This window comes from Desmodus rotundus, chromosome 2 (genome assembly GCF_022682495.2).
Source record: "Desmodus rotundus isolate HL8 chromosome 2, HLdesRot8A.1, whole genome shotgun sequence".
Classification (NCBI taxonomy): domain Eukaryota; kingdom Metazoa; phylum Chordata; class Mammalia; order Chiroptera; family Phyllostomidae; genus Desmodus; species Desmodus rotundus.
Window position 1 is genome coordinate 93,471,456 of NC_071388.1, and position 23,602 is coordinate 93,495,057.

At 37.2% G+C, this 23,602-nt stretch overlaps 1 protein-coding gene across 5 annotated transcripts in view; it reads right to left on the reverse strand.

The window, feature by feature from the left end:
* LSAMP (limbic system associated membrane protein) overlaps positions 1 to 23,602 on the reverse strand; it is a 611,154-nt gene that overhangs the window by 101,655 nt on the left and 485,897 nt on the right. The window lies entirely within an intron of this gene.

Consider the following 23,602-nt stretch of genomic DNA (forward strand, 5'->3'; position numbering starts at 1 on the left):
CTTGTATCATCTTCAATAAGTGTCTCTAATTTTAATATTACATGGCTGGATACTCTCTGGACAGACCTTGTATATGTCTTAATGAGAATTTTGCTTCATTAAAGAGGAGGTAATTTTGCCCTTGTCTAGTTCATTCTACATAAATTTATAGCACCTGTTTTACTCTTCTAAAACGCCAAATATATTTTCCCTCTTGTTTGTACTAATATGTTTAGGTTAGTTATTTTTTCTTTGTACGGCATATCTAAGTCCTTCACACAGCGTGCTCATATCAGTGTTTGTCTTGATAATAAAAATACTTTTCAGTTTACAGACATATTTTTCTTTCATTTGATCCTTATAATAACCTTGGGAAAAATTTAAAAAATTATCATTCCCAATTTACAGAGGAGGGGACAAAAGCTCAGAGAAATTAAGTAAAATATTTAAAGTCCCATGCCTCATTAAAAGTAGAATCCATGTATTTCTCTGAATCCTCCCTTCGTCCCATCCAGTACTTCTCAAGGGTTTCCACCCAAGTACACTGGGAAACAGTAGTGAAAAATCCCTATTCCTGGCCTGGGAGTCTGCAATGTCGTTTCCAAAGTCTATTGCAAATGTGAAACGTGTTTGATTTCTCACAGTTTATGAAAAATTCAGGCAAAATTTGCATTATACTCATAATGTATCAGGGTGTTTTAAGGTAAACAAAGCCTCCTCTAACTTCTACACCCTCCCATTTGATTTTTTAAAATTAACTGTTTGAGTTCAATATAAATTCACATGTAAATGTAAGAAATAATACAGAAATCCCTGTGAACATTCTATCTAGTTTCCCTCAGTGGTAAAACTAGAGCACAATATCACAATGAAGATATTGACATTGACAAAATGGGTTGGCCAAAAAGTCCGTATGTGTTTTTCCATAAAATAAGAGACACAGTTTTCATTTTCACCAATAACTTTATTGATTTGGATATTATAAGTATGTTGGCTATCTTCTGCATGGTATAATGTTGAATGTTCTTAGTTTAGGTCTCAATCTGACTGCCATCAACTACAAGTGGTCTGCTCAACCATGGAGCATCATCTTGTGAGAAATCTCCAGCATGAAACTTCGCAAACCACTTTTGACACGTTTGATCAGTCACACTGCACGAATCTTTTTTTTTTTGAGTTTCAGTTGCTTGAAATAATAAAGTATAATATGCCAAAAAGGTTGCTTATTTTCTTCCACCTTCAATATTAAAATGGTTACACAAAAATGCACCAATTTGGTAAGTTTTTTTAAATGCATGCTGATGTGACCGCTGTCACAATACAATCTAACAAAAATTGTTTTAAATGACATTAAAGGCAACTAAGTGCAACTTATGGGGGGGAAAAAAGACAGGACCAACTTTTTGGCCAACCCACTAGTTAAGATAAGGAATACTTTCAGCACCACAAGGATTCCTCCTGTTGCTCTTTCATAGACACAGTACTGCCCTCCTGTCCCAACTCTTCCTGAGCCTTGTGAACCACTACTATGTTCTTTGTTTCTATAATTTTGCCCCTTTAAGAATGTCATATAAGTGGAATTACAGAGTAAACATCTTTGGGTATTGACTTTTTCACTCAGTGTAAGTCACTGAACAATTGTCCAGTTTGCTTCATGTGTCAATAACTAATCCCTTTTTATTGCTGAGTAGTAGTCCAGGGAATGGATATACCACAGTTTATTTACCCACTGAAGGACATCTGGGTCATTTCTGGTTTTTGGCTATTACAAATAAAGTCTCTATAACTATCTGAGTACAGGATTTTATGTGAACATTATTTTATATTTCTCTGAGATAAATGCCCATGAGTACAATCAGTGGAGCACATAGTACTTACATGTTTAATTTTGAAAGAAAATACCAAACTTTTCCCAGAGTGGCTATGCCATTTTACATTCCCACCAGCAATGTATGAGCAATTCAGAGTCTCCACATCCTCTCTATGGTTTGGTGACATAGTTTTTTTATTTTTGTTTATTTGGATATGTGGTAATAACTACTTGTGGCTTTAACTTGCATTTCCTTTATTAGTTCTTTTCATGCTTATTTGCTGTCTATATATCCTCTTTAGTGAGATGTCTGTTCATTTCCTTTGTCTGCTTTCTAATGAGTTTTTTTATTTTGTTTTTGCTTATTTGTTTGTTTTTCTACTCTTGAGTATTGAGTCTTTTTTATATTCTAGATACCAGTATTTTATTAAATAAGTAGTTCATCCTACTCTCTAATTTGTCTTTTCATCCTTTTCACAGGGTCTTTTGCAGAGCAGAAATACTTAATTTTGATGAAGTCCAATTTACTGATTTTTTACCTTTTCATGGATAATGCTTTTGGTGTCAAGTCTAACAACACTTTGCCTAACCCCTGGATTATGAAGACTTTTTTCTTAAAGTTTTACAGTCATAAGCTTACATTTAAGTCTGTGTTCCATTTTTGAGTTAACTTTTGTATAATGTGTTATTTATAACTCAGGTTTATAGACTCAGGTTGGTATTCAGTTTCCGTTTAGCCTGTGTATGTCCAACTGCTACAGCACCATTTGTTCCATCTGTCTGACTCTAACCCAGTTCTGGAGGTGGGTGAGCTCATTGGTGCCAGGTGGGTGTGGAAGCCCAGATTCCTCGTGTGGATTCTACTGACACCCAGGAAGTGGACTGAGAGCTCATTACTGGTCATTGGGGATGAAGATCTCAGCACCCAACTTGGCTTTCTCTGACACTTCTCTGGCAGAGGCATTGTGACGTCTCATTACAGCCACACAAGTGTGGAAGCCTAAGTTCCGTAGTTGACCTCTACTGGTATAAGTGGGATTAGAGACAGTTTTTTTCTGTGGCATTGGGTTAGAATAGAGCAGTTATCGCCTAAAAGTTTTCTGTTTTGCTATTCTGTCTCTTTCTTGGTCCTTTGGTTAGAGGGAGTAGACTTTTGTTGAAGCTTCTTTTGTCTATGTCCTTTGCATTTCCAGGTAGTAAACTTCTGCAACTCCAAGTCTGAGATGTATAAAACAAACAAACAAACAAACAAACAAACCCCCCCAGGGAACTTAAGACCGTGTTTTTCCTCACATCCTGAGGTCCTGACCTAGTTTGTCTCTGCTCTCCAACTTTTCGAGTCTTCTATGTTTGTTTTATAAGCAATATGCAGGGTTTTGTAATCCTATTTTTGGAAGAATAGAAATAAATATATCTGTTGCTGGTGGGAATTAGGCTCTTCCACAAGATCACAAGGAAAGCATTCCAGGGGCCCATGCACTGGAGACTGTGGTGTGGCATGGTTTATTCGTGTGGAGAAGGAAGCTGCCCCCTTGGTTTCCAACGTCCTATCCCCCTCTGTCCCGCCATGGAAAAAGTCCAGTCATGTCCTCAGCTCCATCTTTCCAGAAGTAGATGTTTTTAAGTAAAACTTGATGGCCTAGAAAATACATCATGTTTACTCCTGTAGGAAAACTGTATTATTTTAATATGCTATTCAAAGTTCATAGCACAAAGCTATAAATAGGACAGATGCTCCAATAAATTACTGGATTTTCAGGTTGATGATGAAAAAAAGAGAAAGAAAAATTGATCTTTATCAGTTGTATAATCTGTACACTTAATGACCTCTAGGGGAGAGAATATAATTGATATCATTTTTTATCTCTTTCTGACTTCATATTCCTCTAGACTTATAGCAACTGGTTTTCTAGTGTTCTCTCTCTATCCCACTCCATTGGTTGTAATAACACCTCCAGCTCACCTAGCTGCATGGCAAATCCATATCCTTACTGACTTGAAGGCTTCTGTCACTCTACAAATATTTATTGAATGCTCCAGGGGCAGAGACTTGTGTTGGGTGCTTAGCAGCCTGGCAGCAGCCAGTGTGCTTTGGCCTTCAGCTTCCCCAGGGCAAGGACTGTCAGACAGCTGAAGGGTACACAGGTGTTTTAGGTTTTTAAAAAATTACCTGGAAATGCCTTTCTTCAACAAAGCTCTTTTGAAGCTGGGTCTGAGTATCATCTTAAGAAAAGGAAAAATAAATAAATATACTCCCCTTTCCACTGATGATGAATTTCTCTGTAACATAGAATTGGAGGAGAAAAGAGAATAATGCATCATTTGTGTGGGCTCTGCCATGAATCAGTTTTTCTGTGAGGTTCTTCCATAAGGAAAGGAGCTATGTCTTCTTCATTTATGTCTCCTAGCTTGGTGTTTGGCAGAGAGTAAAGATTAAAATCCACCTTTATCAACCTGAGCCGCAATCTTGTATAAACCCCATGTGGACGTTAAGGACAGAATGTCCAAGGAACTGAACTCCACAAATACAAAAGCATAATTAAACATTAAAAAAAAAAGAAAGAAACCAAGAAAGAAAAGACAAAAAGAAAGAAGACCATTACACCAATAAGTTTCATAAGATCATAGATTGTGGCAGCTCTGCAAATATAACACAGTGGTTAAAAAAAATGAAGACCCCCCCCCAAAAAAAAAAAAAAAACACAGAAGATTCAGAGAATTAACAAAAACTCTTGTTAAGGAAAAAATCATTCATGACACGTATTAAAGGCAGTAAGGCCAACTTTATTCAAGACCACCGAGACAGGGGTAGGGACCACTGCAATGGGGTTTTGCAGCAAGGGAGAGAGATAGAGCACAACTCTGAATGCAACAAGAAAAAGTGGGAATTTATAGCCAAGGAGCAGGGTGGGGTCAGTGGATAAAAGATTACTCAGAGCTATAGGGGTTTTCTGGCCAAACCACCTAACAGGACTCTTGTTGAAGGCAAACAGGATGATCCCTCAAGGGTGATCAGGTATTGACTGTGGGGGATTCTGGCAAAACTGATTTAACAGGACTCCTGCGAGGATGAACAATGCAGAGATAAATGTGGAACCCCAAAAGTCAGGGCCTCATCATAAAGAGAGCTCAGAAGAGCTTGAACAAAGTTTAGATAAGGAGAGAATCTCTATTACTTCCTTTTTAACCCAAATTTAGTCAGGTTCTTCTGAGCCATCTTCTCAACAAGGCCTCAACTTTGGCCTTTGTGGTTGCTGGGACTGCATTTCCCAGTTTTAGCAAGAATATTGCTAAGACAGTTCAGTGAGAATCCTTCTACTCTTATCACACTCAATATCTGATCAAATTCCTTGTCCCCTGCTAACCCACCCTTGATACTCAATCATCTTGACTTGTCTTTAGTAAAAACACTGTTATGTTGGATTAGCAAGAAATCCCTCTTAAACCTTGATGTCTCCTTTTAGTAATTTCATTGGCTGACGAACCCCTTCCTCCCTCCGCCTCAACCTGGTTCTCAGCTATAAATCCCAACTTGTTCTTGTTATACTAGGAGTTGAGCTTCATCTCTCTCCCTTATAGAAGTAGTCTCTACATCTATTGCAATAATACTGAATAAAGTCCTCCTTAACACTTTAACAAGTGCCAGACTACATTTTTTTTAACAAGATCTAAATGAAGAGGAGAAGTAGAGAGGCAGCTTTTTTCTTCTTCTCGCCCTTATTATATTTCTATTATCTCTAAGAGTTAGAAAAACCTAAGAGATAAGCATCTCTCTTATAGGTAGACCTGCTCACTGCTTCCCCTGGGTCTGTCCTTTTTAGCTGCATGTCACAGAAAAGCCTGACCTATTGTGTTAGGAAGAATGGGACACTAAGTACTCTCAGGCACACAGGTTTTACAAGTTTCTTCATTCTTCCTAACCTCTTAGGATTCTTCTGCACTGCTGGGAAGTTGGAACTGGGAAGTACATTTTTATACTTGGAAGGCCTATATCCTGAGTTGGACTCCAAAGGAGGTGAGAGAGCCATCACCTTGAAAGCCAGGGCAGGGGGGGGTGCAGAAAGTGGGGGCATTTTACTTCTTTCATTTACCAGAAAACCAGAAGGCTGGTGGCTTGCTGTGACAGAGAAACTGTCTGAAAAGAATGTCCTCATACCCTTTCCTTGCTGTTATGTAAATTAAGCTGGAATTGGGACACCAGGATTTGCTGCACCTTTCATTCTCTTTGGTTTTTTTCAGCTGTGACCAAACACCTGAGCGAAAGTTTGACATTCTTAACTTGGCTAAGACAACTCCCATGCTATTAAATATGGCTAACTCAGCTCGCTTGTATGGGGCAATGTCTTGTTGACGACTGAAGTGATAAATTTAGAGGTGGAAAATTGAGATGAGGTTCCTCCAGTATCTGCTTGCCTTGTTGTAAGAGGTTTTGCTGACTACAGAATTTTGCTGCTGTAAAAGACCTTTAAGATCAACTAGGTCAACTACTCCCTTATTTTATAAGTGAGGAAAAAGAATTTTAGAGAGGTGAAGCAATATGACTGAGATCACCCAGCTAATTCATGTAAGAGAAGGTAAAGGACACTACCACTAAACACTACAGAGATTTTCCTCGGTTTCATACACAGATATTATGATTGAATGCCTTTGATGCTCTTGATCTGAGCTGGGTAGTTCTTGTTTTCCTCCAGCCTTTTCTTCTCTATCACTGTATATACACACCTGGGTTCATTTTGTTCCAGCCTTTAAGTGTTAGTCTTGGTAATCTGGGGATGATAATACCTTTTCCTAGACACATCCCCTAGAATATTATGCCAACTCTAACCCAGAAGGGAGGGTGGTGAACGTACAAGAAATGCCTTGGAAAGACCACTCTGTTTTTAGTCATTCCCATTTGACAGTGCATGAAAGAGGTTTTCCTTTTTACTTTATAGATAAATGAAACACATCTAAAATGTTGAATATTAAAGCTTAAGGCCCAACACCAATCATCCAACAAAGAAATAAGCAAGCAGATACAGCAGGCCACAGAGAATGCTTAGGGGGATGCCTCCACTTGCCTCTTTTTATTTAAGCCCACTGCTTAATCAACTGGAGTATGAACTATGAAAGATTTAGAATGGAGCTCAGCAGCCAAGAAACAAGTAAATAGATATTTACACAATGAAATATGAAAGTCAAAACACCTGAAATATAAAATAACGCAAGCAAAAATTTAACTTTCTGTTACAGGGGTCCTCAACGCCAGGGCGGCAGAGGTCTGTGGCCTGTTAGGAACAGGCAGCAAGGGAAGGTCGCCTGAGCTCCGCCTCCTGTTCCCCCCACCCTGCCCCAGCCTGAGCTCTGCCTCCTGTCTGTGGAAAAACCTGTTCCTGGTGCCAAAAATGTTGGTGACTGCTATTCTGTAACAAGTCTGGCAAATATCACCTCTTACCCTCAAGTGCAAATCCCCATCATCTAACATCTTAATTGTTCTGTACAGCTCAGATCAAGCGCATAAAGGGCAGTCAATCAAAATATTGGTGTATGAGATGTAGCAAACTAAGGGAAATCTCTATAGTGTTTAGTGATAGTCTCCTTTACCTTCTCTTACACTAATTATTTTTTCCATGTGTTCTTCCCCCCCCAGCTTTATGGAGATATAGTTGACATATAATTATAATTGACATATAACACTGTAATTTTAAGGTGTAAATTTACATGATTTGATACAGGTATACTGTGAAACACTTACCACAATAAGGTTAGTTAACACATCCTTCACCTCACATAATTACCATTTTGTTGTTATTGTTATGGCGAGAATGTTTAAGATCTATTCTCTTAGCAACTTTCATTCTATCACACTAAATTAAATAATTAATTAATTAGTTAATTAATTAATTAATTCAAAGTCCAACTTTCCAGACATTTCAGTTGACAGTAGGAACTTAAAAATATTTCTAGGGTAGGGAAATGAATGAGCATAATTTCCTTTATTTCTTGTGACAACAATATGATGAAATAGATATGATTCTCATATTGCAGACGGGAAAACTAAAGCTCTGAGATTGTAAGTCATTTGCCCAAGGTCAGAAATTACATCTAAGTCTCTCTGTCTGTCATCAAAGCTCTATTCACATTACATGTATGCCTTTACATTTTTGGAGACATGGGAGAATAAGAATAGGAAAAAGGATAGAAAAGAAGTGGTAATATTCTCCCTATATAGGGTAGCTTCACTTTTCTATGAATGAGATTCCCAACTTATATACTATTAAAAACTCCTGTAGTTCTGCAAAATACCAAGTAGTGGAACAAGGGCCTCTGCTAATGATTTCCTGAAACTTGCCTCAGGCTTGCAGCTGAGAGGAAGAAAATGATTGCATCCCAAGGCACACAGTAACTTACTGTAGGTGGTTTCAGATATTTTCTAGGTTGGAAAACTTAAAGGAAAAATAAAATATTAAGTTGAGTGTTGAACTAGGACATTAAAAAATGCTCGATAGCCATGGGCAATCCCTGGACACTTGCTGCCGTGCTTCTAACTTGCAACCAACCCTTTTGTTCCACCACTTCCACTGGTTGTTTATCACTTGTCTTGGTTCATATATTGTTGCTGCCTTTTGAAATAAACTGCTTCAATCCAGGAATCATAGAACCTCTTTAGCAAAAGATGAAGTCTCTCATTGATTTCTTCTGTATCACTTTTCTAGGGGTAGCTCCCAAAGTATTGTTATTACTAGCCCCTCTTCCTTCATGATACTACTAAAACATATTTCCCTTTACGTTTTCCTCAAAAACTGCATGCTCCATTCTTTCTTTGTTTTGCCCCATTCATAAAGGTAATTATATATTTTTTCACATTCTCTCATCCATTGGTTCCATTCCTCCTTATTCTATCAAATTCCCTATAAAGTTATTAAATGCCTTTTCAAGTTTTAATTACTATGAGAGATCTGAAAGTTTGTTTTGGATAAGAAGAGTATCCCCAGTAGGAAGAAAGATTCATTCGCTGTCTAACGAATATTCCAAATAGAATGGAATTTTCTTTACTTTTCTCATTTTTACCATTTGCCTAAAAAGTTATAAAATACTTTATTTACTTTATTAAGTACAGTACATTAACCTTGGAGATATACTAATGACTGAAAATCTGCTGCCTCAGCAACTTCCTTGAATGTAAAAACTATCTCCGTTCATCAGACAGGTTTTAATTATACATTATTATTTTCTAGGAGCACCTTTAGCTCCAAAATTGAGGCAGCCTTCAAAATGCAAGCATTGTTCCGTAAAAGCTACATCCAGGACCAATGCTGTGGCTGTGGGCAGTTCAGAGTCAACTGCACATTGCTATCTGCTGACCTCTCCAGTTCTCTGATGGCTCAGGGCAGTGGTCATTGACTCTTCCCTGGGACAAAGATGAGGTTTTATTCTTCAAGTGCCATTAAGACCCCAGGTTTATTGGTGGATTCTTATGTAGAAAGATTACCAGCACAGGTCTAGGATAAGATCATATAATTCCAAATAATGCAAAGGTTAGGGATTACTCTCCCTGGCCATGGTAGAAAAATCACCAAGTGAAATCAAATGCTCAGAGATTTTTCCCTAAGCTGAGAAATGAATGATGTTATCTGGTGTGGCATTATGTGTTCCTTTAGTAAAACAAATCCAGATTCAGTCATTTAAACAACACTTTCTGAGATCCTGATAACTTCTTAAGATAGCCTGCTAAGGTTTAGATGGCAGGGGGATGCTTCCTATTTGTCTCTGGTCAAAACTCCTACCTACATCAGTTTCCTGCTGGCCTAGCTGTGATGAAAGACACAGCAATGACACCAAAGTCAGCTCAATTATTCTGGCACTGACTGTGGCTTTGGCTGGGTGATGATGAACTGCCGCTCTCAGTGGCTGCTTTGCTGAGTAAATCCCCAGCTGGCTTCATTTTTAGATTAAGGACAAGATCTGAAAAGACAGCATTTTGTCCCTATTTCCATGGTCCTTACAGCTCAAAGTGATGGGGGTACTCTTAACTGTGTTGAAAGGAGTTTAGAATGAGTTAACTTTGTCCAGATTAGATAATAGGTACCAATTATTTAGTGCTTTCTACATGCCAACCATTGTGCTAACCTTCTTACATGCATTATCTATTTAATTTTATAATCTTAACACGATCTACACTGTCTGCCAAGATAGGTGAAGAAAGGTGAAATTACCTGCTTTAGAAGAGTTGATGCTTCCCTACTTGCTGTAGGACAGACAGACCACACAGCACTTGGAAAATTCTGCTCCCTTCACCCACCCTCACTCCAGACCCCACTGTCCTGCTGGATGATAGGTTGTCAATAGGACATTCTATATTTAGCTTCCTGAATCTAGAAATTAAATGCCAACTTGATCCATTCAGAGTCCTGTTTCTGTACACCTGGGTTTGTTTAGCCCCGAGGGAAAAGTTGCAGGTGACCTTTCTTGTTTTTATTAGACTCAAAAATACATGTAATTAAAGTAGCTTGAGTCCTGGCTGATATGGCTCAGTGGATTGAGTGCTGGCCTGCAAAATGAAAGATCGTCGGTTTGATTCCATGGCAGGACACATGCCTGGGTTATGGGCCAGGCCCCAGCTGGGGGCATGTGAGAGGCAACCGATCGATGTATCTCTCACACATCGATGTTTCTCTCCCTTTCTTTCTCCCTCCATTCCCCTCTCTCTAAAAATAAATAAATAAAATCTTTTTTTTTTAAGTAGCTTGGCCAGCTGAGAAAGAAGGATACCATTGTCTCACAATAGGCCAGAGTTCTGCTGGCAAACACTTTGTTTTCTCCTTCAGTTCTAGAGGTCAGTTATGCATGTGAAGTACATGTGTGTGAATTCTAGAGAGCTGTTGTGTGTGTGTGTGTGTGGATATATCAATATGTGATGATCTCTGAATGAGTGTGAATTGACGTCTGAGATGTGAATAATTAGCATCTTCTTTGTTTACTTCTTTCCTTCTTGATTCTGAAAATGCTATAAAAACCAGGTTTTTTTTTTTTTTTGATTGCTCAATGTCTACAGAAACCCCAGTTTGCAAGAGGTAGGCTCTGATATAGATTGAAGTTGGTGGATTCTCTAGAGTGGTCAAATCTGGAATTAAAAAAAATTTAAGTTTACTATAATAATTTATACTTGGAAAAGTCTCTCATATATATATATATGTATATACACACACTTATGTACCATGTACTGTACTTCAATGTATATTAGAACCTACATCTATCTATCTATCTATTATCTATCTATCTATCTATTATCTATCTATCTATCATCTATCATCTATCTATCATATAATCTATCTGATCTTGGTTAAGTTTGCTTTAACCTGAAGATTAAAGCTTCAGTGATTCCTGAAAAATGTAAACTCCTTGATAATGTATATGAGATGTCTTTTAACATACTTCTTTAAACTCGTTTTAGGGAGAGAGAAGAGAGTAGCATAGTGACCTAAAGCATGCTGGAGACTAACTCTGTTCATGTCACAACTTTATCACTTGCTAGTTGTGAGATCTTGAAAAATTTGACCTGAGCCTCGGAATTCTCATCTGCAAAATTAGAGATAGTAATATTTATTTATAAGGTCACTGTAAGTCTTTTAAAAAAATTATTGTGGTAAAAAATGAGATCTAATTTCTTAAATTTTGAAGTGCATTGTTTACTATATGCACTTGTTGTGCAGCAGATCTTGAGAACACTTTCATCTTGCATGACTGAAACCCTATATTCATCGAATAGCAAATCCCCATTTCTCTGTCCCCCTAGTCCCTGGCAACATTTTTCCTACTTTTTATTTCTATGGATTTGAGTATTTCAGATAACTTATGTAAGTAGAGTCATGTAGTATTCATCACTCTGTGAGGACTTGTTTCACTTAACATAATGTCCTCAAGGTTCAACCATGTTGCAGCATATGACAGGATCTCCTCTTTATGGCTGAACAATATTCCAGTGCATATATACTCATATCACATTTTCTTTATCCATTTATCCATTGACAGACATTTAGGTTGTATATACTCCTTATCTATTGTGAATATTGCTGCAAAGAACATGGGAGCACAAATATCGGTTAGATTTTTGTACTTTGATTTCAATTCTTTTGGATAGATACCCAGAAATGGGATTACAGGATCATATGGTGGTTGTATTTTTAACATTCTGAGAAGCATCCGTACAGTTTTCATACTGACTATACCATTTTACATCACTATCAACAATGCATAAGGCTTCCCATTTCTCCATGTTCTCTCTAACACTTGCTATTTTCTGTTTTGTTTTCTTATAGTAACCAGCCTAACAGATGTGAGGTGATACCTCATTGTAGTTTTGATTTGCATTTCCCTGCCAATTAATGATGTTGAGTACCTTTTCCTATATCTCTTGTCCATTTGAATGTCATCTTTGGAGAGATATGTTTTTAATGGAATTATCTGGGTTTTTCATTTGTTTGTTTTTTGCTTTTTAGTTCAGGCTTCTCAAATTTGTTAAGACTTGGTTTATGATCTAACCTATGACCTATCCTGGAAAATGTCCCTTGTGCACAGGAAACTGTGTATTCTGCTTTTGTTGAGTAAAATGTTCTGTATATGACTGTTAGGTAATTTGATCTATAATGTTCAACTCTTCTGTTTCCCTATTGATCTCTTGTCTGGATGTTTTAATCCATTATTGAAAGTGGGATATTGAAATCCCGTCCTCTTATTGTGTTGCTGTCTACTTCTCCATTCAGGTCTATTAGTGTTTGCTTCATATATTCGGGTGCTTGATGTTGGGTACTTACGTGTTCACAGTTATGTCTTCCTGGTGAGTTGACCCTTTTTTCATGATATGGTGTTCTTTGACTCCTTTGACAGTTTTTTTTTCACTTAAAATTTACTTTGTTGGTTATAAGTATAGCTACTCCTGCTCTCTTTTGGTTATCATTTACACAAAGAAATATCTTTCCATCCTATCACTTTCAGTGTTGTGTCCTTAAATCTACAGTGAGACTCTTAAAAGCAGCCCAAGTGTCCATCAGTAGATAAGTAGATAAAAAGGCTGTGGTACATTTGCATAATGGAATACTATTTGGTCATGAAAGAAAAGGAAATCTTACTCTTTGTGACAGCATGGATGGATTCAGAGAGCACTATGCTAAGTGAAATAAGCCAGTCAGAGAAAGACAAGGACAATATGATTTCATTCATATGTGGAATCTAATGAACAAAATGAACTAATAAACAAAACAGACTCATAGATAGAGAGCAGGCTGACAGCTGTCAGGGGCGAGGGGGTTGTGGGACTAGAAGGATTGAATAAAAAATAATAAAAAAAAACCTCATGGACACAGACAAGAGTGTAGTGATTACTGGGAGGAGGGAGATGTGGGGAGGTAGAAGAGGGTATAGAGGGATAAATGGTGATGGAAGGAGACTTGACTTGGGGTGGTGAACATACAGTATGGTGTACAGATGATGTGGGGTAGAACTTTGCACCTGAAACTTGTATAATTTTGTTACCCAATGTCATCCCAATACACTCAATAAAAACAAGAAAAGGGAAATAAAACAGCCCACACTCTCCTTCTCTGCTGTAGGTCCCAGTGGAGGGGTGGGTGTTGTGAAGGGAAGAGGGACTCTGAACTGAGTGTGAGCTTAAGATTTTCATTTAGAATGGACTGGACCATTTAGTGCCTGAAAATGAAGTGTAATGATGTGGAACATGATTAGAAAATAACAGAAAAGCTAAACTCCTTTTTCCAAGATATCACAAAGTGCAGAGAAGGGAGATTCAACAGAGTATGTTTGAAGCCAATAGTTGGTAAAAATAAGTCAGTTTCTGATCAAACCCCATCGATTTCTGACTGTTCCATTAAAAAAGACTCTATATACACACACACATACATTAAAAGGACTGTTGCTTTCATTTAATACTATATTATGAATACTTCTCATGACATTAAATGTACTTCTACATCTTTAAAAAAATAAAACGAGTCTCTCATAGATAGCATATAGTTGGATATTGCTTTTTTATCCATTCAGCCACTCTGTCCTTTTTGATCAGAGTTTAATCCACTTTAAATCAGAGATTTAAAATAATTATTGATAAGAAACATCTTGCTTTTGTCATTTTAAAAATTGTTCCTTGTCTTCTCGATATGTTTGTCTCTCTTACTCTTTTGCTGTCTTCTTTTCTGATAATCATTGATTTCTCTTTTTTTTGTAGCGATATGCTTTGATGCCTCTCCCATTTTCTTTTGTGTATCTTCTATAGGTAACTTCTTTGTGGTTACTAAGGGGTTTACATTAAAAAAATCTTACAGTTATAACAATCTGTTTTAGCTTATAACAACCTAACTTTAATGGCAAATAAATTATCTACATTTTTGCTTTTTTGACTCTACATGAACTTCATATTAGTGTGTTACAAATTACACATTTTATATTATGTATCCATTAACTTTTTATAGTTATAGTTGTCTTTTATACTTTTACCTTTGAACTTCTATGCCAGAAGTAAAGGTAATTATGTGTCACCATGACAGTATTACAATACTCTGTATTTGTCCATATATTTACCAAAAAACTTTTTGCTTTCATATACTTTTGTGTTCCTGTTTAGCATTCTTACATTTCAACTTGAAGAACATACGTTAGCATTTCTTATAAGGTAAGTAGAGTGGTGATGAACTCCATTAGGTTTTTATTTTTTCTGGGAAATTCTGTATTCTAGGTTGGCAGTATTCTTTTTTCTTTCAGTACTTTGAACACATTTCATCCTGCTTTGTCTTGCAAGGTTTATGTTGAGAAATTGCTTACAGTTGTATGTTAGTTCCCATGTACACAACCAATTGCTTTTCTCTTGCTTCTTTCAAAATTCTCTCTTTGTCTCCAACTTTTGGCAATTTGTAATTTATAATGTGCCTTGGTGTAAATTTTTTTAGTTCCTTCTATGTAAAGCCTGTTAGGTTTCTTGAATCTAGATGTCCACTTTTTCCTCTGATTTGGAGCATTTTCAGTCATTATTTCTTTACATAAGGCATTTGCTCCCTTTTTCCCCTTCTCTTTCTGAAATTCCCATAATTCATTTATTAGTCTGTTTTTAGTATCCTATTAGTCCCTTAGGTCCTCTTCATTCTTTTCATTTCTTTTTTTTTCTTTTTGTTCCTCTGTTTGGATAACTTCAAATGACCTGTCATTGAGTTTGCTGATTCTCTATTCTACTAGATCAAAGCTTCTATTAAATCCCAATAGTGAACTTTTCAGTTCCATTATTCTTAAGTTCCATAATTTGTTTTTTTTAATATTTTGTATCTCTTTGTTGACCCTTTTATCTTGTTCACACATTTTTTTTCTTGCGCCAGTAGAGCAACTTTATGGTTGTTATTTTGAATCGTTTTTCAGGTAATTAACATAACTCAATTTCTTTAGGGATAACTTCTAGAGATTTATTATGTTCTTTTCTTGAGTACACGCTTTCCTGCTTTGTGTTTGTCTCAAAACTATGTCTGTTCCTTCAGCACTTCAGATGTAACAAGACAGAAACCAGTCCCCTCAGCAAAAAGCTGGAACATTAGATATACACTGTACTCTTCTTATTTTGCTGAGAGAGAAGTTATGAGGCAGTGCATTCTCTCTCTGTACTAACCTTGCATTCTCTCTCTGTACTAACCTAAGTCAGCTTGAGGGAAGGTCTGTTGCAGATCAAGTGAAATAGCTCTTCTCACTTGTTTCAATGCAAGTGTTCTTGTGCATATGTGGGGTACTCAAAATTCTTAACTGGATTATGGAATTGTCATAAAGGTATTTTGGTCCACATATCATTGTTAAATTGGTGTTTATGTGGGGTAATAAGAAGGGCTGGGACTTCTTATTCCAACATCTTTCTGATGTCACTCCCCTATAGGTATTGACATACTCTATGTAAAATGTTAGACACATTTTCTTTTAAAGATTTCATTAAACCTTATGAAATAAAGAATTCATGGTATCAATGGGACATCACCTGTCACAGCCAGTATATACTCCACAACCTTCTAGACCATGCCCTAAGCATATGAGACCTCCAAATTTTCTGCCCAAATAGCAAACAGCTCCTACTTGGCTCCCAGGCTCTGCATTGCACTGCATTCATTGGAGGGTGGGATGTGTTACAGGAGTGTGTATTGCTAGGCTTAGGGGCATGGACAAGGAATACATATTTAAGGGAAAAGTTTATGGAGGTTGGACACATGGGTACGGGTGTCCACAAATGTGTTCAGAAAACTACAGGTGCTTTGGAACCAAGCCAAGTTCAAAAAGAGAAGAGGGATGGGCTATGAGTCAGGATCCAGGATTCAGCTTTCAACACCACCCCATTCTGGCACAGAATTCTGAGGTATTGAAGAATTTTAATTTCAATCCAAACTTGGTTTCCATGCCATTTCATAATAATTTTATAAGTTAGAGGATGGAATTTCTTTAAAAGCTTGGTTTGTAGCTTTAAAATATGTATCTATTAGGATATGGGCCTCCATTTGCACTTTTGCTACAGGACTCACGAACATTACTGGAGGGCCCGCTGACCTTGGTTAGTATTCGGTGTCATGAAACAGACTAGATTTGTTCTGATAATTGTAACCTGTACAACAATATGGATCAAAGACATTGCAAACATTTTTGGATTATAGCTAACATGAACTGACCCTGAAACACACCTTGAAAATTCTTAATTAAACTCTCAATTATTGGCCCAGTTATTTAAAATTTCTCTTTTTATTCTAAAAGTGGAATGCCACTGATTGAGTAATCCAATATTCCTGTTAATTAGGTCAATCAGCATTTTTCTGAATAATATTATTTTTGAATGGATAGATAATGTTGACATGCATAGTGAAGGAAAACAGGTAGAAGAGAGGCTAAATCAATGGGAGGGATTTTATAAGTCCAAAAAAGAATCATATAATCATGCTATTTGAGGAAACCTTTAGGTCCTAAGGGTGCAAAGGTGAAAGAGAACTAAACAATATAAATATTAAATACATGATACAAAGAACATAACAGAGAAGGATCACAATACATCCTACAGTGCATTGAAAAGAAAACCTTGCCCTCACCAGTGTGGCTCAGTTGGTCGGGTGTCACCCCACAAAGTAAAAGGTCACTGGTTTGATTTCTGGTCAGGGCACATACCTAGGTTGTAGGTTTGATTCCCTAGTCATGGTTCGTATAAGAGGCAACCAATCGATGTTTCTCTCTGGCATCTATTTTTCTCACCCTCCCTTCCCCTCTCTCTAAAAAATAAATAATATATAAATAAAATTTAAAAAGAAAACCTTGCGAAGGGGTGTGTTGAACTATTGTGTGAGAAGTGTGAGGAAATGTGGAAAACAGGTGCCTTGAGACGAACAGACGCTGCCTCCATGACGATGAGCAATGTTGTGTACTTCTGGACACCGAACTTGTGAGCATTTGGAGCATGTCTAGATGAGTTACTGCGATGGTAAAGGACCTGACATCCCTCACACAGGGGGATCAAGGGAACTCATTATAAGAGGTTCTGTCTTTAAATACCCAAAAGACTGAGATACACAAATGCAATTGAACTTCATTGTAGTCTCTGAGGACTTAAGAGCAAAGGACAAGAAGTCTGAGGGAAATGAATTGAACAATACACATAAGTAAGTCTTCAGCATTGAGAGCTCACCTACACAGTTCTATGAAGACAGAGAAAACGTTTGCTGTGTTCACAGTTGGATCACTACTGCAGTGGTTCTCAAACCTGGCTGAATATCTTCTGGAGCCTTTTGAAAAGATACTCATACTAAAGTCCCTGCACCAGAGGTTTGGAATTAGAAGGTCTTATAGGAATATGTGCCTCTGGAGACCTGATATGTTCCATTAGGGTGCTGATGTGCATTAGGAGTCGAGAACCATTGTCCTGATGTGAAATGTAAGGCCTGGCACATGCTGAGACTATATTAGTGTGTTGACTCTGGACCTTTGTGGTTGCTGTTCTATCTGCCTAGGACATTACTCTTGAGGCTTCTGAAAGTTTTGATCCCTAACTCAGATCTAAAATAAGCTAATCTCCCATCACTTCCTTATGCCTTGTCTTCTTTATCTTCTTTGTACTTACTGTTTATCTGAAATTACGTTAATCTGTTTATTGGTCTCTTTATCATGGACATATATGTTCCATGAGGATAGTGACTTTGTCTCATTCCCTGCTGTCTATACATTTCTTTAGAAGAAAGCTTGGGTAACAATAAATGTTCAACAAATATTTGTTAAATTAATGAATTGATTAATGTGTGAATAACTGGTTATTGATTGGTTAACAGTTTGGTTGACAGACTGAATAGCACAACCCCTTTATGAAGATGATATTCAAGCAGAGGTTAGCCAAACATAGTTTTTGAGAATGCTTTAGGGGAAATGCATCACATAGAAGTTTTATCTCAAAAGTTTTTTTTTCCAGCCACAAAAATTAGACAGGAGATGCTGAAGAAAAGGAAGATGAGAGAGCTGGCATAAAAGGCAGCAGAACTAAGAAGGAAGTAGAGAGCATTGGAGTGAAACAGCTTGCTGAGAAGCTGGCTATGGCAGCTGACTTGTTGAAATATACATCACACTCTGAAATAACAGATGTGTATTGAGAGATCTGTGTGAACATTTGTAATCTGCTTTCTATCTTTTCTCCTCCTACCTGTCTCCTGTACACAGCAGCTTGCTGCCTACTATCCACTCCCAGAAAGCCCTCTCCTTTCCCAAAAAGAGGGCTTAATTATTCCTCACCTAATTATTCCTGAAGAAAAGGATCTGTGTTCCTCCTTCCCTAACTATCTGGCTTCCTCACTTTCCTCCCAGGCTACTCCTGTCCTTGTTTACTTCAGCCACACTGGCCTTCCTGCTTTTCTTTAAACACACCAAGCCTGTCCCTACCCCAGGGCTTTTCCCTGGTTGTACTCTGCCTGAAAAAGTCTTCCTCCACCTGACTCCTTCCCTCCTTCCCTGCTTCAAGTCTTTGCTCAATGAGTGAGTCTGACTTTGACAGCCCTATTTCAAACAGCCACCTTGTCTTCTTTACATATTCCTGAGACCATTATCCTGCTCCATGTTTTTTTATTTTATGTATACTTATTATTTGATACTATGTTTTTAAATTGTATTTATTATGTCTAATTGATTATCTGCTTTCTCACAACACCTCCTCACACTGCACCACTCATGAGGGCAGTAAAGAATTTTTGTTTTGTTTAAATTATATTCCCCACAAACAGAAAGGTACCTACCATATAGTACCTACTCAATAAATATTTGTTGATTCACAAAATGAATGAATGAATAAAATATTAAAAAGAATCCAGGAAAAAGTACTAAACAATTCTTATTCCAATGAAAGAATTTAGGAATCCCTGGTCTTTTTGACTTTAGATTCTACCTTGCATTCATATGTGGTTCTTTTGTTCAATGATTAATTTGTTCAAACAGCACTTAACATCAACAATTATAGAACACCTCACTGAGCTCTTGAAGGAGGCAAAACAAAAGAAGATAGCCCTAAGTAACTCACAATGCAGATATAAAGAGAACACATTGATAAAAATGTCACCTGTCCACAGATGGTGGGTTATAAAACGGCTTATACCACATTTCCTTTGCTAACATGTAAATGTGAGAAATGTAATAGCTTTAATTGCTTAATGGAAGTCAGGGATTTGGGGGGAAGATAAGGAGCTGCCTTTAACATACTGAGTGAATATTGTGAACTGCTGGATTTGTTTTACAGGATTCGTTGAATTATATCCAAACATGATGATACCTGGCAGGAAAGACAGAGGGCTACTGACTGACTGGGGGTAGGGGAAAGAGAAGAGGAAGGAGTTGGAAGGAGTGTTTTTGAGTAGGTAGCATACAGGAGAAAAGTAAGAGAAAAATATTCCAGAATATTCAAGGAACTTGACCCCAGCATGAAGAAATAGCACTCTGTTCCATGGATCTAAGGTCATAAGCCAGTAAAAAGAAATGGAGAAAAATAAAAGAATTCTGAGGGAATATTAAGATATTTTCACTTGAGATGTTATGGGCACAAAGAGGAATACGGAAGTAAATATTTATATGGGAGAAGACTAGTGTCACAAATGTTGGGATGCCAATGTGCTTTCTGTTCCTTATTTGACTAATGATTTATTGTGAAGAGTTTTTGCAATCTGTGTTTGTACACTACAGGAAGTTGAACAGAACTAGTTAGTATGTCTTCGCTGTGACAATGTTCTATGGAAGTCTGTGGCTGATGAATGTGGACTCTTAATATAACTAGATAAAGAGGTTTCCCTAGACCCTGCCAGGAAAGCATCTGAATCTTCTAGTGTCCCAATTGGAGAAATAAAGGTAATTGATTAACTCAAGAATGGAGAGTAGAAAGCAAGTCATAGAAAAACAAACAAACAAACAAACAAACAAAAACAAACAAAATCCCTTAATCCTGAAAGGGAAAAGAAAAAATGTCAGGAGGAGAGGGAGGAAGGGTCTCTAAGGATTGGTGATAGCAATAAACATGGGCTCACGTGGGACTCTACTTATGATATTATTTCAAACCTCAGGCCTCAATCTTCAAATAGGTGGTATTTGATCAAATTGCATACGTATTCTGCACAGAAGTAGAGTAGGTGAGAATATGAAGACTCCTTTAGTTTAGATTCTTGTTGGTGGCTCTGAAGAGAAAAAATATAGATCTACTCAGAAGGTAGGTGAAAGCACATGGAAATGGAAACATAGTCTAGTTTGTAAAATATCTTAGCATGGAATAAAAAAATCCGGTGTTCTGCAGAATCTCATCCTTTAACCACTTGTGTAATTTTAGATAAATTTCACCTGTTGACCAGGTGGATTATAAATTCCCTTCCTACTAAAAAAAATGCCATGAAATTCTGAATTTGTTTTATTAAAAAAAAGTCAAGGTGGCAGAAAAAGCCCCTGGGAGATATATAGGGCTCTTTTTTCTACAATTTGGTAGTGAAAATACTACTCGGTAGTAAAAGTAGCAAGCTTCAAGACAACTTGCAAGGGCAAAGATTCCCTTGCACTCCTGCACCCTGTGTTCCTTGAAATTCTACTCTTGATTTCAGGCTTTTTTATTAAGTTACTTTTATTTCAGTGCTCATCTTTAAAACACCAGCACTCCTGAAAGAGACAGTGCCTGATACATAATAAGCACACACAATAAATATTTAGATACCAGGTCTATATTTTTACCATTGATCTATGAGTACAGAATTTAGAATGGGGAAAGAGCTCGTTATGTAGTTAACTACCTAAGCAGTGACTTGGGGTATGACTCCAACACAGCCCTGTCCATTTTTCAGTTGGGTCTGATTTATGTTCAATGAAGAAGGAACCTCAATCAGTCAAAATTACAGATTTACTTTTGAGAGTCCCAATGCAGCCCTTTAATCTTGTGTCTCTATAGCTAAAAGAAAATAATTAACACCTAAAAAGCACCTATTATGAGTCAGGCAGAATGTAAGATGTTTCATTTTCACTTTTATTATTTGAGTACCTCTTGTAGGAGGGATTCTGAGAGAGTCAAGAGTAGCAATAAGGCTATTTTTTAAGGTTACTTAAATGTGTTTTATTATGAAATATACATTAAGAGGGACTATATGACTTATATGTACAACATTATTTATTTATTTATTTATTAAAGATTTTATTTATTTATTTTTAGAGGGGGGAATGTAGGAAGATAGAGAGAGAGAGAAACATCAATGTGTGGTTGCTCTTTGCATGCCCCCTACTGGGGACCTGGCCTGCAACCCAAGCATGTTTCCTGACTGGGAATCGAATCAGTGACCCTTTGGTTCACAGGGTGGCACTCAATTCACTGAGCCACACCACCCAGGGCATATGTACAAATTTAAAAAGAACAATAAAGCAAATACACATGTAACAACCACCTGCCTCAAAAATTAGAAAATTAGTATCAGCTCAAGTACATTTCTATTTCCACCTACTCTTTCTGGAAGTCAATATTCTAATACTTTTATTAGCCATTCTCTTCATATTCTTTATAGTTTTATCAGATATGTATGTCCTAAAAGTATACTGTTTAGTTTTTATGCTTTTTACTGTTATTTATTTTTTATTGAATTTAATGGTGTGACATTGGTTAATAAAATTATATAGATTTCAGGTGTATAACTCTATAACATATCTGCATACTGTGTTGTGTGTTGACTACACAAAGTCAAGTTCCTTTTCATAACCATTTATTCTCCCTCACCCCGCTTTCCCTCTGGTAATTACCATACTGTTATTTGTGTCTATGAGGTTTTTATTTTCTTAATACCTTCACCTTTCTCACCTCCCCTGCCCACTCCCCTCTGTCAGCCGTCCATCTATTCTCTATCTGAGCCTGTTTCTATTTTATTTGTTAGTTTAATTGTTCATTAGTTTCTACATATAAATGAAATTATGTGATAATTGTGTTTTTCTGACTTGCTTAATTCACTTAGCATAATACTCTCCAGGTTCATCCATGCTGTTGCGAAAAGTAAGATTTCCTTTTTTGTTATGACCAAGTAGTATTCCACTGTGTAAGTGTACCACACTTTTTAAAAACCTTTTTAAAATTGTTGTTCAAGTACAGTTGTCTCCATCTGCCCCCCCCCAGCCATCCCCAAGTCCCACCCTTGATCCTTCCCCCACTTTGGTTTTGTCCATGTGTCCTTTATAGATGTAGCACAGCTTTTTTATCAACTCATCTATTGATGGGCACCTGGCTTGCTTCCAAATCTTGACTATTATAAATAATGCTGCAATGAATATAGGGATACATATATTCTTTCAGATTAGTGTTTCAGTTTTCTTCAGACATATTCCAAGAAATGGAACTGCTAGGTCATAAGGCAGTTCCATTTTTAATTTTTTGAGGTATCTCCATACTGCTTTCCACAGTGGCATTCACCAATGGGATGCAGTGGAATGCACCAATCTGCATCCCTGCCAACAATGCAAGAGGGTTCCCATTTCTCCACATCCTCTCCAATACTTGATGTTTCTTGATTTATCGGTGACAGCCATTCTGACATTGTGTAAATGTACCACAGCTTTTTTATCCACTCATCTACCAATGGGCACTTGGGCTACTTCCAAATCTTGGCTACAACAGGGCTATTATGGGGCTAATTTTCTATTAGGGAAAGGAGAAAAGTTTTCTTACAAAGGACAGTCTCCTACTTATAAAATTCCTAGGGAGTTTAGACTGGAAAACCCAGTCTTCAATAAGTAAAAGGACAGATACGATGAAAGAAAACCCACTCCAACCCACTCGAATGACTAGCACTTAATATCTTTACTTCTTAACTTTGTTTCACTGAACAGTCCACAGTCCAACGAAGCTTTGTGAAACTTTTGGTTTGGATGGCTTTAAAGTACAGAAAAATATTTCACTGTTGGCCTAGGTGCTAACCTTTTCATTTTCCACTTTGAGAGATAAGAGGAGATAAACTGTGACCTCTGTGTTTTGAAGCTTCTGCCCCTCTACATCCTGATATCACAGGCCTTTTCCTGGCTTGTTTTGGGAGGTCACATGGTCTTCCATGTGTGAATACATAGGATGGAGATGTGAGCCTGAAAATCTTAATGACCTATTCTGTTTTTTTTTTTTTTTTTGCTATTACATTTTATGAAGACAATCAGATGAAAATTATATAAATTGGTTGAAAAGAAATTGTCTTAAATTTGAAGTAAGTCCTAGGTGCTTTAATGAACTCTTCTGTTCTTGAAGAAAATGCAGTGAGACCAATGTTGACTGCAGATGATGAGCCATCCAGTTGG